We start from the raw sequence: 15,193 nt of genomic DNA on the forward strand, positions 1-15,193 counted from the left end.
GTTGTTGAGGGGAATGGCGTCTCACACTCACCTATCTATATTGTGCCGTGTACAGACATTCTTAACCTACATACAGACATCACGACTGTGACCAGACCCTTCAGCTCTGCAGGAAATGCCCAGCAGTGTGAGAGCATGAAATGGGAGCAGGGATTTGATATATAAATCACCGTCAGCTTCTGACAGCTTCATAGATTCATGCGCTTGATATTTCGATTCCACCTGCCGACAGAATGTGTGAGCTTTCTCTAAAGGTAAATAAACCGTGTTCTCATGACAGATCAATTTCCGTGAGATGATGCTGAACTGAACTGTACCTACGCTGATGGACAGACGCTCGCTCTTAATGTTTAGTAAAATTCTTCCTTTTTGCTTCATTATTTTTGGGGTCACTGTACGTACGTACAAATCCCTGATCCACATTGTTGGAAAGGAAGGTCCTCAGAAGTGACTTGAAGGAGACAAGAGAAGGAGCGAGGCCAGGGACTGTGGATGGAGTTCCAAAGGGTGGGGGCAGACAGGCTGAAGGCCCGGCCGCCGATGGTGGGGTGGACTGAGCCGGGGCGGGGGAAGCGGAGCAGGCCGGCGCCCACTGAGCGGAGGGAGCGGACGGGCCGGTATGAGGCGGTCTGGGCAAGGGCAGAGAAATGTGATCGTGTGAGTGACGTTCCCCGTCAGAGCCTCTGTTAGCCACGGTCTCTCCTGTACAGGCAGGCGCTCGCTCTCTCTGATCAGCTCAGTCTCCCAGGTCTCTTTCCCTGTCCCCAGTGATGGAGCTGAGTAATCGGCTGTTAAGCTGAGCTGCAGACTTAGCTGAAACTCTGACTTTGTACACGAGGCAGTCACTGCAGCTCAGTGGTTAGAGCAGAGGACCTGGGTTCGAATCTGGGTCAGGGCGAAAGCTAGGCAAGTTTCCTTACTCCACGCACACGCCTCTGTTTACCGATGAGTAAGTAGGAACCGGTTGTTCCTACTTACAGTTGATTTGCGGATCACTTTCTGGGGAATAATCCCTCCCAAAAAAATAATGACTTGGTCACTCAGTCCACGGCTGTTTGAGGGACGCTGCTGTGCGCAATTGGCTGCTGCGTTTTGCCCACAAAATACAGTCAATTCCCTTTACTGTATATTCTGTGACGAACTTTGAGTCATGTCAACGATGTGATACGGCGCTATATCAAATGCAAGGATTATTATACATCATACGGTTACCACACACACACACACACACTCACACACACACTCACACACACCCTCCGCTTTCCTGATAGCATCACAGGACTGTTAATGTTCATCTGAACAGTCAGACGGGACCTCAGTTTAACTTCTCATCTGATAGACGGCATCTCTGACAATCCAACATGTCCTTTCATTAAATCGGTGTATCAGCTTTGACTTGGGAGATAGAGAGCGAGCGAGCGAGCGGAGGGGGGAGGGGGAGGGAGGGAGAGAAAGAGAAAGTTCTGGGAGGAGGCTCATAAAACATCGCACGTTGCCTTCTGATCAAACCTGGCGCAGCTCCACTGACAGACCCAGAGGAGATGTTAGGCCATTCAACAGGTAACGGTGGAATACAATCAGAGCAGCTGTCACCGGCCGTAATAAACAGATGTTTGTCAGTTATCACAATAAATCAGTGAAGGCTAAAGGCCTTGTTACAGTGCGCTGTGTGCGCGCGTGTGTGTGTGGCCACACGGTTCGGAGTGCGCTGAAGGCATTACCTACAGTGTCTGCCCCACTGAACACAATCCTCTCTCTCTATTCCGCCGCTCGTAATAGAGATTGCAAATGCTACAAGACTTTCAAGCCGCACTTTTCGAGGTTTGGCTTTCTCTCTCTTCCGCCAGCAGCAAGCGTTTAATAATAACAATAATCCTGCATTTGATACAGCGCAATCCACGCAGTTTGTGGGGACGCCGCTGTGCGCGATTGGCTGCCGTGTTTCCCCCACAAATTACAGTCAATTCACTTTACAGTGTATCCTGGGAAGCGCTTTGAGACGTCTCAACGACCTGAAAAGGCGCTGTATTAAATGCAACGATTATTACGATTGTTATCTTTTGACGATTTCTCCAATTTAACGGCTTTGGTTTTACAAGGCCTCACGTGTTCCGTGACTGGAGATTGTGGAGGGACAGAGTAATGTGTTGGCCACGTTGTGCAGTGTTAGTGGTGTGTGGCTGGCGGCAGGCGGGCGGCGCGGGCAGGGCTGGTGAGCTGGGAGAGCTTCCTTGGCACCCTCATCAATCATTATTGTTGTAACCAAACAAAAAACAATGGGAATATTCCTCTTACTAAAACCCAGCAGCAACGACAGGAACCCAGGGGCAAATCATTCACTTCTCAGTGACTAATCCTGGCTGCTGTTTCCTGTGTGGCACAACTGTCTGAAAGGGACAGTTATGTATGTACCGGTCACTAATCATCTACAAATCCCTTCACGCCCTGGCACCTCCCTACCTCTTTGACCTGCTTTCTCTCCCCCACTCCACTACCCGCTGCCTCTGCTCGGTTGGCTCTGGCCTCCTGCTTGTTCCTCGTCCCTCCTTCCCCATCTCCAGGTCGTGCCTGAAGTCCTACCTCTTCAACTGCCGTTGAGACCGTCTCAAAGCGCTTCTCAGGATTTGCTGTAAAGTGCAGTGACTGTATATTTTGTGGGCGAAACACAGCAGCCAATTGCGCACAGCAGTGTCTCACAAACTTTGTGGATTGAGTAACAAATTAATATTTATTGTGAAGGGATTATTACTGTCAATTGACTAACAACCGGGTTCCTACTTACTGCTGGTAAACAGAGGCGTGTGCAGTAAGGAAACTTACCTGAGGTTTTGCCCTGACCCGCCCGGGAATCTAACCAGGGTCCTCTCGCTTGCGAGGCGAACACTCTAACCCCTGAGCTACAGCGCTCCGTGGAGAGCAGTGGTTTGTGGAGCCAGGCGAAGGCTGCGGCCCCTTCCCTGGCGGGATCAGAGCGAAGCTGTGGCCGTCAGAACGCATCGCACACCGGCCTGCAGACTGCAAGATGTAACCTGAAGTCTAGGCTTTTTATAGAATTATTATTTCTGACACATCATTAGAATAGTCAGGAGATGTCAGGGCACATTGTAATCACGGCCGGCAGAGAGGGGAAGGATGTTTGGAATGGCGGGAAGTGTTAAGAGGCGGCAATGATATGCAAACACAGTGAAAATACCTCCAAAACTATTCAACCCACGCTCATATTAGTTGAAAGCGTCCGACTTAGCAGGAGATGAAGCAAGTCCAAAAGTGGCTTGATTTCAGGACGCCAAAATGGAACCGTGTGTCAACATAGCACACACACAACACACACACACACACACACACACACACAAGCAATCACACACGTACACACAGCTGCTGGGATTCCCGTGTTTGTACAGAGATTCACTTGATGGGTTTAACGTGCCGCCCCATGTCTGTGCGTCTGCCTGAATGTCGCTGGTCGCGCTGTTGATTTCCCTGGGCTCTGGCTATCTCTTGGGACCTTCCTGGTAAGGGACCTTCCCTCTGAGCCTGACCTTGGAGCACACACAGTGTGCTCACTGATCACATGTGTTCAAGTCTGTAAGCGGTTACTGTAACCCTCTCAATATAGACAACCACAAGCCATCGTCTATATTCTGTACCACCCGTCCACTTCCCTTCCATCCTCCATAACTCTCCTCATCCCGGAGTAACAAGGTAACAGGAGGAAGCCATTCAGCCCTCAAGCCTATTCCGCCATTCTATTAGATCATGGCTGTTGACCAGAGATTGATGAAGTGAGACACAGTTTGATGGAGGCGGAGTGGGTTGTGGTGGAGTTATACCTCTCTCTGAAGCAGAAGATTGGTCACCCAATTTTTCCATCAATGAAAATCGATGGAATTCCTACATTCTCTGCATTAATCTCCCGCTCACGGAAACTTGCCTGAGGTTTCGCCCGGCCCCACCCGGCCTGGGATTTGGACCCAGGTTCTCTCGTTGCGAGGCGACTGACCCACAGGACTGCAATGTTGCTATTCAGATGCTAATTTTACTGATGACAGAAAAGCGAGTGCAATGTAACTGGCGGACGGTCTATTGTACCCAGGCCTCTCTCGGCTGCTGTAATCTATAATTAAAGGGGAAAGTAGAAAGCATCGGAGTAAAACAAACCCCAGGTGGGATCCGTTACACAAAGCATCAGGTTTGGGGATATTGCTGCAATTACACGGACTATAAATGAATTGTTCAGCAGGTCTCCTCTGATCCCCCCTCCCCCCCGACATAACTAAACCTGGGCAAACAGGTGGAAGAGGGGTAAACACACAAGTCCTGTATGTGGTGGTTAGAGCGCTCGCCTCACAAGCGAGAGGACCGGGTTTGATTCGATTCCCAGGCGGGTCAGGGCGAAACATTAGGCAAGTTTCCTTACTCCACACACACACACCTCTGTTTACCAGCAGTCAGTAGGAGCCCTTTGTTCGTCGATTGGCGGATTGCTTTCCGGGGGTAATAATCCCCGGGAATCGAACCCGGGTCCACTCGCTTTCGAGGCGAGTACGCTAACCACGACACTGCAGGACCCTATCAATACCATCCTGACCTGGGGTGGTACGTCAACCTCTGTCTGACCCAGTAAGGTGATGTACAGCTACACAGCGGGCTGGTAACTGAGAGCGACAGTACGAGCAGTGATGGCTCCTCAGGGAGAGAGAGAGAGAGAGAGAGAGAGAGAGAGAGAGAGAGAGAGCCGTGTAAAGGTGCGTGGGGAAAACTGAGAGGAAAAAATGAAGCCACACTCCTCAGGCAAAGCTAGCGAGAGCGAGAGCGAGAGAGGGAGGGTGAGCGAGGCTGATCTCAGGCTCAGACTGTATCAGCTCAGCACCAAGACAAATATAGCCTCGGAGCTGGGAGGGAATTGTTTCAAACAAGTTTCACAGAAACCTTTTCAAGTGAAATGTTTTTTTCACTTTTCTTTCTCGTTCTCTTTCAAAAAAAACGTAACATCTGAAGCATTGCTTGACGCATAACAAACAAACTGATGAGAAAAGTTTACACGTGTTAAGGCAGTTGCGTTTCTTCTGTATCAAAAAATGCTTCACTCGGTAAAAAGACATTTTCCAGCGACCATCGCCAATCCCTCAGGCGACTGCTATTGCTTTGCAATCTAAGTCGAGCCCCGAAACGCACACGTTTCCTTTCTTAAATCTGGGAAGGTTTGTGTGCATCGTAACATAGAACAGTAATACCTGAAAGTTTGATTCCCCCGTGTGCAGGCCTGCGGTCACTTAGATACTTTTTTAATGTTTTTTTTTAAAAAAGCATGTTCATCACTGATAATATAATTACAACAGCAATTATGCCAACAGATAAGGTAGAATCGAGTGCTGCACTCGATATCCAAGGCCACACAAACACTGCTGTTATGTGGGATATCAGCAGTAAAGCCGCAGTTATCATCCCCTTCAGCCCTACTCCCACCCTCTGGAACTCCATCCCACAGTCCCTCCGCCTCGCTCCCTGCCTCGCCTCCTTCAAGGCACATCTCAAGATCTCCTCTTCAACCGTGCTTCGATCGCCCTCCTGCCCCCACCCTCCGAGGTGAAAGGCGCTGTGTAAATGTAATGTATTGCTGTTGTTAGTGCTGCACTGTGTACTGCTGCTCTCCCTTCCTGTGTGAGTGGCAGTCTGCGCTGCCTCAGTTATGGCTGCACCACGGGCTGGGCTGCCCATCAATAATACATAAAACACTGCTCTCTCTGGCTTTGATCTCTCTGCCACTCGCTGATCGAAAAGGCTGGAATGGGAGGTGGATACCAGAGACAAAACCACTGCGAGGAGACAAGTGGGCAGAGAGAGAGAGAGAGAGAGAGAGAGACAGACTGACAGACACAGACATACACACAGCAAATAATAATTATGAATAATAAATAATAATAATAATCCTTGCATTTGATACAGCGCCTTATCACGTCGGTGGATCGGCTCAAAGCGCTTCACTGAATACACCGTAAAGTGTAGTGACTGTGTGTTTTGTGTGCCAAACGCGGCTGCCGATCGGGCACAGCTGCAAAGTGGTGGATTGAGAGACCACATTATTATTTGCAGCAAAACAAGACCTGGAGGGTGTTCGAGTGGTTTGTGGATGAAAGCGGCAGATAAACAGTTGTGAGGACGGCTCCCTGAGCTCAGGCTCAGTCACAGACGCCGTCCCCTGGTCCCAGCTATCAGAGGGGCTTTGATGACTAACATAAAGCGGTGAAGGATGAGAGAGTCGGCAACAGGCAGCACCCGCCGGCAGGATTATACCATCTGCCTGGCCATCGGGGCCTCTTTTTAAAATAAATAATAATAGTGTATTCGGTATCGCGCCTTATCTTCTAGACGACTCAAAGAGCTTCACGGGATACACTGTAAAGTGTAGTGACTGTGTGTTCTGTGGGCGAAACGCGGCAGCCGATTGCGCCCAACGACGTCCCACAAACAGTCGTGGGATTGAGTGCCCAAATTATTATTAATTATTTTTTGAAGGGATTATTATCCCCAGAAAAGCGATCTGCCAATCGATTAACAACCGGGTAAATCATTCACAGAGTGCGTGCGTGCGTGAGTGAGAGCGAGAGAGAGAGAGAGAGAGTAAGTGCGTGAGTGAGTGAGTGAGTGAGTGAGAGAGTGAGAGAGAGCGAGAGAGAATGTGCGGGAGTGAGTGAGTGAGTGAGAGAGAGAGAGAGAGAGAGAGAATGTGCGTGAGTGAGAGAGAGAGAGAGAGAGAGAAGGTGCAGGAGTGAGTGAGAGAGAGAGAGAGAGAGAGTAAGTGCGGGAGTGAGTGAGTAATAGAGACTCCATTCAAATCTCCAGGTTCACAGCACATCTGTAGATACATTACTCAGGCTGCTGTGTAGCTCTCTGCATTACAGTGAAAAATGGCCCAGAATTTAAGGCTTAGCAACTAAATATAGCAACAATCCAGTGCCAAACATCACCTAAAGACAGAATTTTCTACCCAAATTGAATCACTTTGGAAGAAAATGTACATTTGGGATGATTTGTATTTCATCGTGGATTGACGGGCTGAATGGATGAGTGATTGAATGAATGAAGTGTAATTCAATTTTATTAGTGATTTAGAGCAATCCTGGACCGGGTAAAATGTTTCTAAAGTCGGTAACCAGAGGACACAGATTTAAGGTAATCGACAAAAGAACCAGAGAGGAGACCAGACGAGGGGACATTTTTTTACCGTTGCTGTTATGGTCTGGAATACACTGCCTGAAAGGCCGGCAAGGGCAGATTCATAATAGCTTTCAAAAGGGAATTGTATAGGTATTTGAAAAGGAAACCATGCAGGACTATGGGATAAGAGCGGGAGGAGTCGGGACTAGTTGGGGTAAGGGTGGGGGAGTGGGGACTAGTTGGGGTAAGAGCGGGAGGAGTGGGGACTAGTTGGGGTAAGAGCGGGGGAGTGGGGACTAGTTGGGGTAAGAGCGGGGGGAGTGGGGACTAGTTGGGGTAAGAGTGGGGGAGTGGGGACTAGTTGGGGTAAGAGCGGGGGGAGTGGGGACTAGTTGGGGTAAGAGGGGGGGAGTGGGGACTAGTTGGGGTAAGAGTGGGGGAGTGGGGACTAGTTGGGGTAAGAGCGGGAGGAGTGGGGACTAGTTGGGGTAAGAGTGGGGGAGTGGGGACTAGTTGGGGTAAGAGCGGGGGGTGTGGGGACTAGTTGGGGTAAGAGCGGGGGGAGTGGGGACTAGTTGGGGTAAGAGCGGGGGGAGTGGGGACTAGTTGGGGTAAGAGTGGGGGAGTGGGGACGAGTCGGTAGAGAGAGAGAGCGCATTCCATTCCAGCTATCTCTCTGGCATTCCCAGGTGTGGGGGGTGGGGGGGGGGGGGGGCCTCTTGCTCAGTTGGGTTTGGAGACTCTTAAGCAACGGGGCTGGGTTTCCACGTGTGTCAGACACCCGACTGGTCCCCCCACCCCACCAAAAAAAAAACTTTCCGTTGCTCGCAGCGCAATTAAACTCTCAGCTCGTGTCGTATCTGGAGGTGACTTTGCCAAAGGCAGTTGTGCACTGGAGCTGTGTGCGGCGTTCTTCATGCTTACCCTCTCTCTCTCTCTCTCTATCTGAGCTCCGCACCTCTGCTAGTCTCATGGGTGAGTCGTTCTCTCTCTCTCTCTGTTCGTTCTGCAGGGAGTGGGGGAAAGCACTCAGATACAAATCTACACTTACACAACCCTTTCACGTGACCATGGCCTCCAACAGGCGCTCAGGACCTTCCTCTCTCGACCGAGCTTACGGTCATCTCCTCCTCCTCCTCCTTTCCTCCCTCCCTCCCCCCGGTCTGGCCCTGTGAAGCGCTCTGAGACACTGCCTCGCATGAGGCGCTGTGTGAACGCGAGCGGGCGCTGTTGCTGCTGCTGTCATAGTCTTGGCTTCACAAGTTCGCAGCCTTTTCGGAAAGAGCGTAAAACACTCGCGGGCGGGAAGGAGTTTAAACAGAATAACAACCCTCGCATTTGATACCTGACATAGCGCCTTGTCACATCTTTGAGACTTCACTGTAAAGTGTAGTGACTGTGGGTATTTTGTGGGCGAAACGCGGCAGCCAATTGCGCACAGCAGCGCCCCACAAACGGCCATGGCTTGAGTGGCCAAACTATTATTTTGTTTCGAGGGATTATTACCCCCGGAAAGTGACCCACCAGTCGACTGACAAGCGGGTTCCCACTTACTGCTAAACAGAGGCGCGTGTGCGGCGTAAGGAAACTTGGCCAGCGTTCCGCCAGGAATCGAACCCGGGCCCTCTCCATCAAGGCGAGTGCTCTAACCACCGAGCTACAGAACTCCAGGGTAAGTGTCAAGATGGTGCCATCATGGTTTAGGGTGGAACGTGGACATCTAACCCATCCTCCCCCTGCACTGTGTGTGGTGCAGTGCACCCACGCGCTGTGTGACAGACGGACTGACTGACTGACTGACAGCGCTGTGACCAGCTCTACCCGACTACAGAGGGGTTTAATGACTGTGTGCTGTCTGCCTTGTAGTGATGAACACCCACCTGCAATGTGTGATTACCAGTCGGCTGTGAAAGGCCAGAAATTAACATGACCATAAATCCCAACACTTCTCTACTTTAGTAGCGGCTCAATGGACGTTAAGTGTCAGCCCAGCCCGGCTCAGCCCAGCCCGGCTCAGCCCAGCCCGGCTCAGCCCAGCCCAGCCCAGCTCAGCCCGGCTCAGCCCAGCCCAGCTCAGCCCAGCCCAGCCCGGCTCAGCCCAGCTCAGCCCAGCCCAGCCCAGCCCAGCCCAGCTCAACTCAGCCCGGCTCAGCCCAGCCCGGCTCAGCCCAGCCCAGCTCAGCCCGGCTCAGCCCAGCCCAGCCCGGCTCAGCCCAGCCTAGCTCAGCTCAACTCAACTCAGCCCAGCCCGGCTCAGCCCGGCTCAACTCAGCCCAGCCCGGCTCAGCCCAGCCCAGCCCAGCTCAGCTCAGTCCGACTCAGCTCAGCCCGGCTCAGCCCATAAATGGCTCATTCACTTCACAGCTGTTTGTCGCACCGTTGCTATGGAACACAGGAACAGGAGGCCATTCAGCCCCTTGAGCCTGTTCCGCCATTCTATAAGATCACAGGTGATCTGTACCTCAACTCCATTTACCCGCCTTTGCTGCATATTCCTTGATCCCCTGACCCACACACAACTCCACCTCAGTCTGGACAATGTGAATGGATCTCAGCCTCAATCCACAGCTTTTTGGGAAAGTGAGAGATTTCCAAATTTCCATTACACTTTGGGTGGAAAACTGCCTCTGATTTCGCTCCTAAATGGCCTCAGCTCTAATTTTCAGATGTTGTTCTGTGTAAAATGGACGCTAAAATGCCCAGGAATACAGGTAGACTTGACGATTACCTGTGAAGCGCTTTGAGAAGTTTCTGATGCAATGGATCGAAGGGGCACAAATCTATTATTATTATTATTGTTGTTATAATTCCACTGTCAGCCATTCCGTGAGAAACACCGAAAGGTTGGGAAGAGAGGTAGATTTTCACAATCAGTTTGCCCGGCATCTCCACAGAAAGTTGAATGGGGGCGACTGAAAGGGTTAAACGTGTTTGCCTAATTGAACGGAGATTTCAATTCTTCTCTCTGGCTAATAAATATAATTTCTGCACTAACCTTATTGTAGAATTCCCACCATTTGCTGGCAGGAAGGCTCAGGGGGTTGTGAGCTTTGTTAATTTTGGTCCTGGGCTTTAGGGACTTCAGAACTTTATATTTTAATTGCCTTCATAAGGAGCTTCTTGGGTTCACAGTTAATAACATTTTAATGAAACCTTTTCTCTGCTCTTTCATATACTATCAGGACTGGAAGGCTTTGACTTGGCGCAGTGCAGGAAGGGGAGCTTTGGGGGGGGGCTGGGAGAGCAGAAGACAAATGCGCACGTAGAGTGGAGTCCGCAGCATTGTGGCTACGAGTGTGCGCCTCGCGAGCTGATTCCCGGGCAGGGCGAAATCCTAGGCACGTTACTCCACACACACACACACACACAACACACACACACCTCTGCTTACCTCGCAGTAAGTAGGAACACGTTTGTTAGTCGATTGGTGGGGGTAATAACCCCCTTCATAACTATTTGTGGGACACCGCTGTGCGCAATTGGCTGCCGCGATTCACCCACAAATTACAGTCAATAAATTTTACAGTATATTTCTGTGAAGCGCTTTGAGACGTTCTCGAATATGGGTTAAGGCTCCATATCAAATGCAAGGATTATCAATATTATTAATGTTAAAGGACATCCAATATTAAAAGGGTCAAGTATGACAGAAAGGTATGAAGATGTAAGAGAGACGAGATTGATTTCAGACTGTCGAGCTGAACGTATTATTAGACTTCAAGTTAATGAGATCTGACTGAAATGTACTATTAATTTGGAAGATTTCCTTGGAATGAAATTATTTTAATGTTATTCCAAATGAAGATAGTGGCTTCATTAAACCCTAATGAGAGCGACTCCGAGTTTTGCAGAGATTCACATGGCCAACACAGTCACGTGGCTCCAACTAAACTCAAAAGAGAAAGTTTCAACTTAAACCACAGTTTAAGTGGTTAGAGTCCTCTGACAAAGCGAGAGGAACCGGGTTCGATTCCCGGGCGGGTCCGATCAGGGCGAAACCTTAGGCAAGTTTCCTTACTCCACACACGTTCCTCTGTTTACTGAGCAGTCAGTAGGAATCAAACCCGGTCCCTCTCTCTTGCGAGGCGAGTGCTCCAACCACCACCACCAGCACCACAACAGCTTCATTTACACAACTCCCTTCACACCAGGAGGCGTCCCAGAGCGCTTGACAGTGGCGGACCCTGACCCTGAGCCGGGGGGAGGGAGGGAGGGAGGTGATGGTAGACACGGTCGAAGGGTAAGATTTTCAGGCGTGATCTGAAGATGGGAAGGAAGGGGGAAAGGCGGAGGGCTAAGTGGAAGCATGGCCTCCGATGGTGGAATGGAGGGCAGGAGAGACACGCAGGAGGCCGGAGCCGATCGAGCAGAGGGATTGGATCGCTCGGAATAACAGCCTCCATCCCTGTGTGGCATGGAAACGAGAGGCCAATATCCTGCCGTTGAGGTAGGTGTAGATGTGAGTGCACAGAATGTCCAGGCAGGTCAGAGGGACCATTAACGTTCCAGCGTTGTACCACCAGGCTAATGGGCAATTAGGAGTGGAGACTGCAGCACATTGTGACACTGTGTGGATCTCTGGTTCAAAGGATTATTAATTTGCTCTCCAGAGCAGAAATCTTTTTCTAATTTCCCAACAATTTTTATGTTTTATCTCTTGTCACGAATGCCTTCAGGCCACACCAGCTCAGTCTCTGCCCCTCTGGATCAAAAGATTGTGGGCTCGAGCCCCCAATGGGCCAAGAGTCCTGTAGCTTCAGTGGTTAGAGCCCTCGCCTCGCAAGTGAGAGACCTGGATTTGATTCCCGGGCGGATCAGGGCGAACCCTTAGGGAAGATTCCTCACTCCAGACACACGCTTCTGTTTACCAGCAGCAGGTTGTTAGTCGATTGGCCGATCACTTTTCCGGGGGTAATAATCCCATCAGAAATAAATAATCTTAACAATAATTTTGCTCACTCAATCCACGACTGTTTGTGTGACACTGCCGGGCGCAATAAGCTGCGCATTTCGCTTACAAAATACATAGTCACTGCACTTTACAGCGTATCATGTGAAGCACTTGGAGACGTCTCGAAGACGTGATAAGGCGCTGTGTCATATGCAAGGATTGTTATTATAATTATCATTTCAAACTCACTGAGAGTTATGTTGCTCTCCCTCCAATGTACAATAGTATTTTTCTCTCTCTCTTGTACAAAATACATTTCTACTGAAGTAGAGAGCGTTTGACGTATTCCAGCGATCAGATTGCCAATAACAGGCTGCATTACATAGGACATTAAGCAACACACCGCTTGGTGATATAGGTCCTGTAATATTATGTTACTCTTGATAGTAAATTAAGGGAAAAAAATTCACTCTCGTATATCATCTGACTATAACCTAATAAGGTTGAAGATTATCACAAACTGAGGGAAACGGAAACAATTTAAGAAAGAGCTAAAGCAGAGATGGGGCCACTTTTCAATCGCCTCCCTGACTATCTGATGGTTTTACATAATTGTTGGTGTAATTTTATTAAAGGAAAAGCGACTTGGAAAGGGGCTTTCTGTTGCTGAGCAACAGCACAGCGCAGAGAATGTGAGTGTGGAAAGGCAGGGGAGGGAATATTACCTGTGAAGTCCTGCACCTCAGTGGTTAGAGCTCTCGCCTCTCAAGCGAGAGGACCGGTGTTTGATTCCCGGCCGGGCAGGGCGATATGTTGGGCCTCACGCACGCCTCTGTTTACATAGCAGTGAGTAGGAACCCGGTTGGCGAGGGATTGGTGGCTCGCTTTCCCTGGGCAATAATCCTTTCACAAAATAACTAAATAAATAATAATTTGATCACTTCAATCCACGACTGCTCATAGGACATTGCTCTGCACAACTGGCTGCCTCGTTTTGCCCACAAAATATCGTCACTTCACTTTACAGTATCTTTGCAGAAGCGCTTTGAGACGTCTCGAAGATGCTTCATCAAATGCAAGGATTATTATTGTTATTCACCCCATCGAGGGGCCCTCAGTGGGTGTGATTGCCTTGACAGGAAACACTCTGACACGTTTCAGCAGGACGAGGTGCTGTAACCTTTCTGCTACGTTTTACTGCTAATGACATTAGTTTAAATTGTGTGTTGTGAGAGAGCGCGTGTGTGTGTGTGCGTGTGTGCGTGTGTGTGTGTGAGAGGGTGTGTGTGAGAGCGTGTGAGTGTGGGAGAGCGTGTGCGAGTGAGCATGTGTGTGTGAGGAGGGTCTGTGTGTGAGAGCGCGTGTGCGTGTGTGTGAGAGAGTTTGGGAGTTCTGTGGTGGAGATGCTGCAGCTCTCAGTGTGAATTAGCTGAAGTGCTCTGTTACTGACAGAACTAACTGGTATTTACTGATGGAAAAGTGCTGGTGAGTCATGTGTTGAAACATCTCACAGTCACAGCGCTTCACGTAATTAATGTCAAGTGTAGTGACTGTTTGTTGTGGGCAAGAAAAGTAATCATTTGGCACACAGCAAGGGTTGCATAAAGCCGGGAGTTGAATGAGCGATTAACACGGAGAATTGTTGGACTCGGGCAGAATTATTACCCCAGAAAGCGATACACCAATCGTCCAACAAGCAGGTCCCTACTTACCGCTGGTAAACAGAGGCGCGTGTGTGCATCGGGTAAGGAAACTTGCCTCGGGTTTTGCTCTGACCTGCGCGGGAATGTGAGGCGGGCGCTCTAACCACTGAGCTACAGGACTCCACGTGAAACGCAAGCTGGAAATTGGCAAATGGGGAGTGTCCCTTTTAAGATATTCCCTTTAATTAACACCGCTGCCTTCTCTCTTCCAGGCACCTGAATGCGAAGCACTGGCCTGTCTCTGGATGAGTGATAAGATAATGATAAGATGTAAAACGCTCTCCACCTCTCGAGCGGGGAGAGAGGCCTGGGGCCCATTAACACAGGAAACTGAAGTATCATTCTAATGAATGTCCCACTTGCTCCTCACCGTAACCCAATTGCATCACGGCCGCCTTTCCTTCCAAGACCATTTGTGAGCTGAACAGTTTGGGTTTCAAGTCGGCGTCTTGTTATTAATTTCAGAAATACCGGACGGGCGTGGGGTGGGGTGGGGTGGGGTGGGGTGGCGTGGGGTGGCGTGGGGTGGGGTGGCGTGGGGTGGGGTGGGGAGAAAGAGTTTCACACTTGATGACAAACCATGTAACTAAAGCCAAGAGAGAAAGGACATCTCATCTCTGAGCCTTTCGCCCCTTCCTTACAGACAAGGGAACTGACAACTTGTACGAGATTTTAAGTGCAGTCCCCTCTCCACCCCCCCACTCACATACACACACCCATGTACACACGCACTCACACACACACACACACACACACACTCAACTTCTCTGGCTTTCAAAGCTGTCATCCCTGAATGTTTATGCATAACAGCAGCAACTGAACACAGCTTCACATTACTGCTTCGGAGCAGTGGGGCTGTGGGTGACTGCATAGTATTAATATCCTCACAGGAAAACAAGGTGGGGGTGTGGGGGGGGGTGGGGGGGAAAGAGAGGGAGCGAGTGGAGCCAACCCACCATCACAGCACAGTGTATTGGGGGGTGGGGGGATCCACAAGCAGATTGACCAGTCGCTGACTGGTGAGGGCACAGTGTGGACCAGGGAGAGCGACACTGGGAGAAAGCACTGCGGGTCGCACATCAGTGCTGTGTGTGTGTCTGAGGCGGGAGAGCGATCGGTCTGCAGCGAGAGGGGAGTTCCGCTGCTTTGCCGACAGCTGAGCTACAGATACAGGGGGGGGGAGAGGGGGAGAGAGGGGGGAGAGAGATACAGAGAGAGAGAGAGATACAGAGAGAGAGAGATACAGAGAGAGAGATACAGAGAGAGAGAGATACAGAGAGAGAGGGGGGGAGGGAGAGGGGGAGAGATACAGAGAGAGAGAGATACAGAGAGAGAGAGATACAGAGAGAGAGAGATACAGGAGGAGGAGAGGAGAGATACAGAGAGAGAGAGAGGGATACAGAGAGGGGGAGAGATACAGAGAGAGAGAGAGAGAGAGAGA

General features: G+C 50.2%; 1 protein-coding gene across 1 annotated transcript in view; it reads right to left on the minus strand.

Annotated features, from left to right (window-relative positions):
• Positions 1-15,193, minus strand: part of LOC103190321 (pyruvate carboxylase, mitochondrial) — a 203,447-nt gene that overhangs the window by 74,802 nt on the left and 113,452 nt on the right. The gene's annotated exons all lie outside the window — the stretch shown is intronic.

The sequence above is a fragment of the Callorhinchus milii genome, unplaced genomic scaffold (genome assembly GCF_018977255.1).
Source record: "Callorhinchus milii isolate IMCB2004 unplaced genomic scaffold, IMCB_Cmil_1.0 Scaffold37, whole genome shotgun sequence".
Classification (NCBI taxonomy): domain Eukaryota; kingdom Metazoa; phylum Chordata; class Chondrichthyes; order Chimaeriformes; family Callorhinchidae; genus Callorhinchus; species Callorhinchus milii.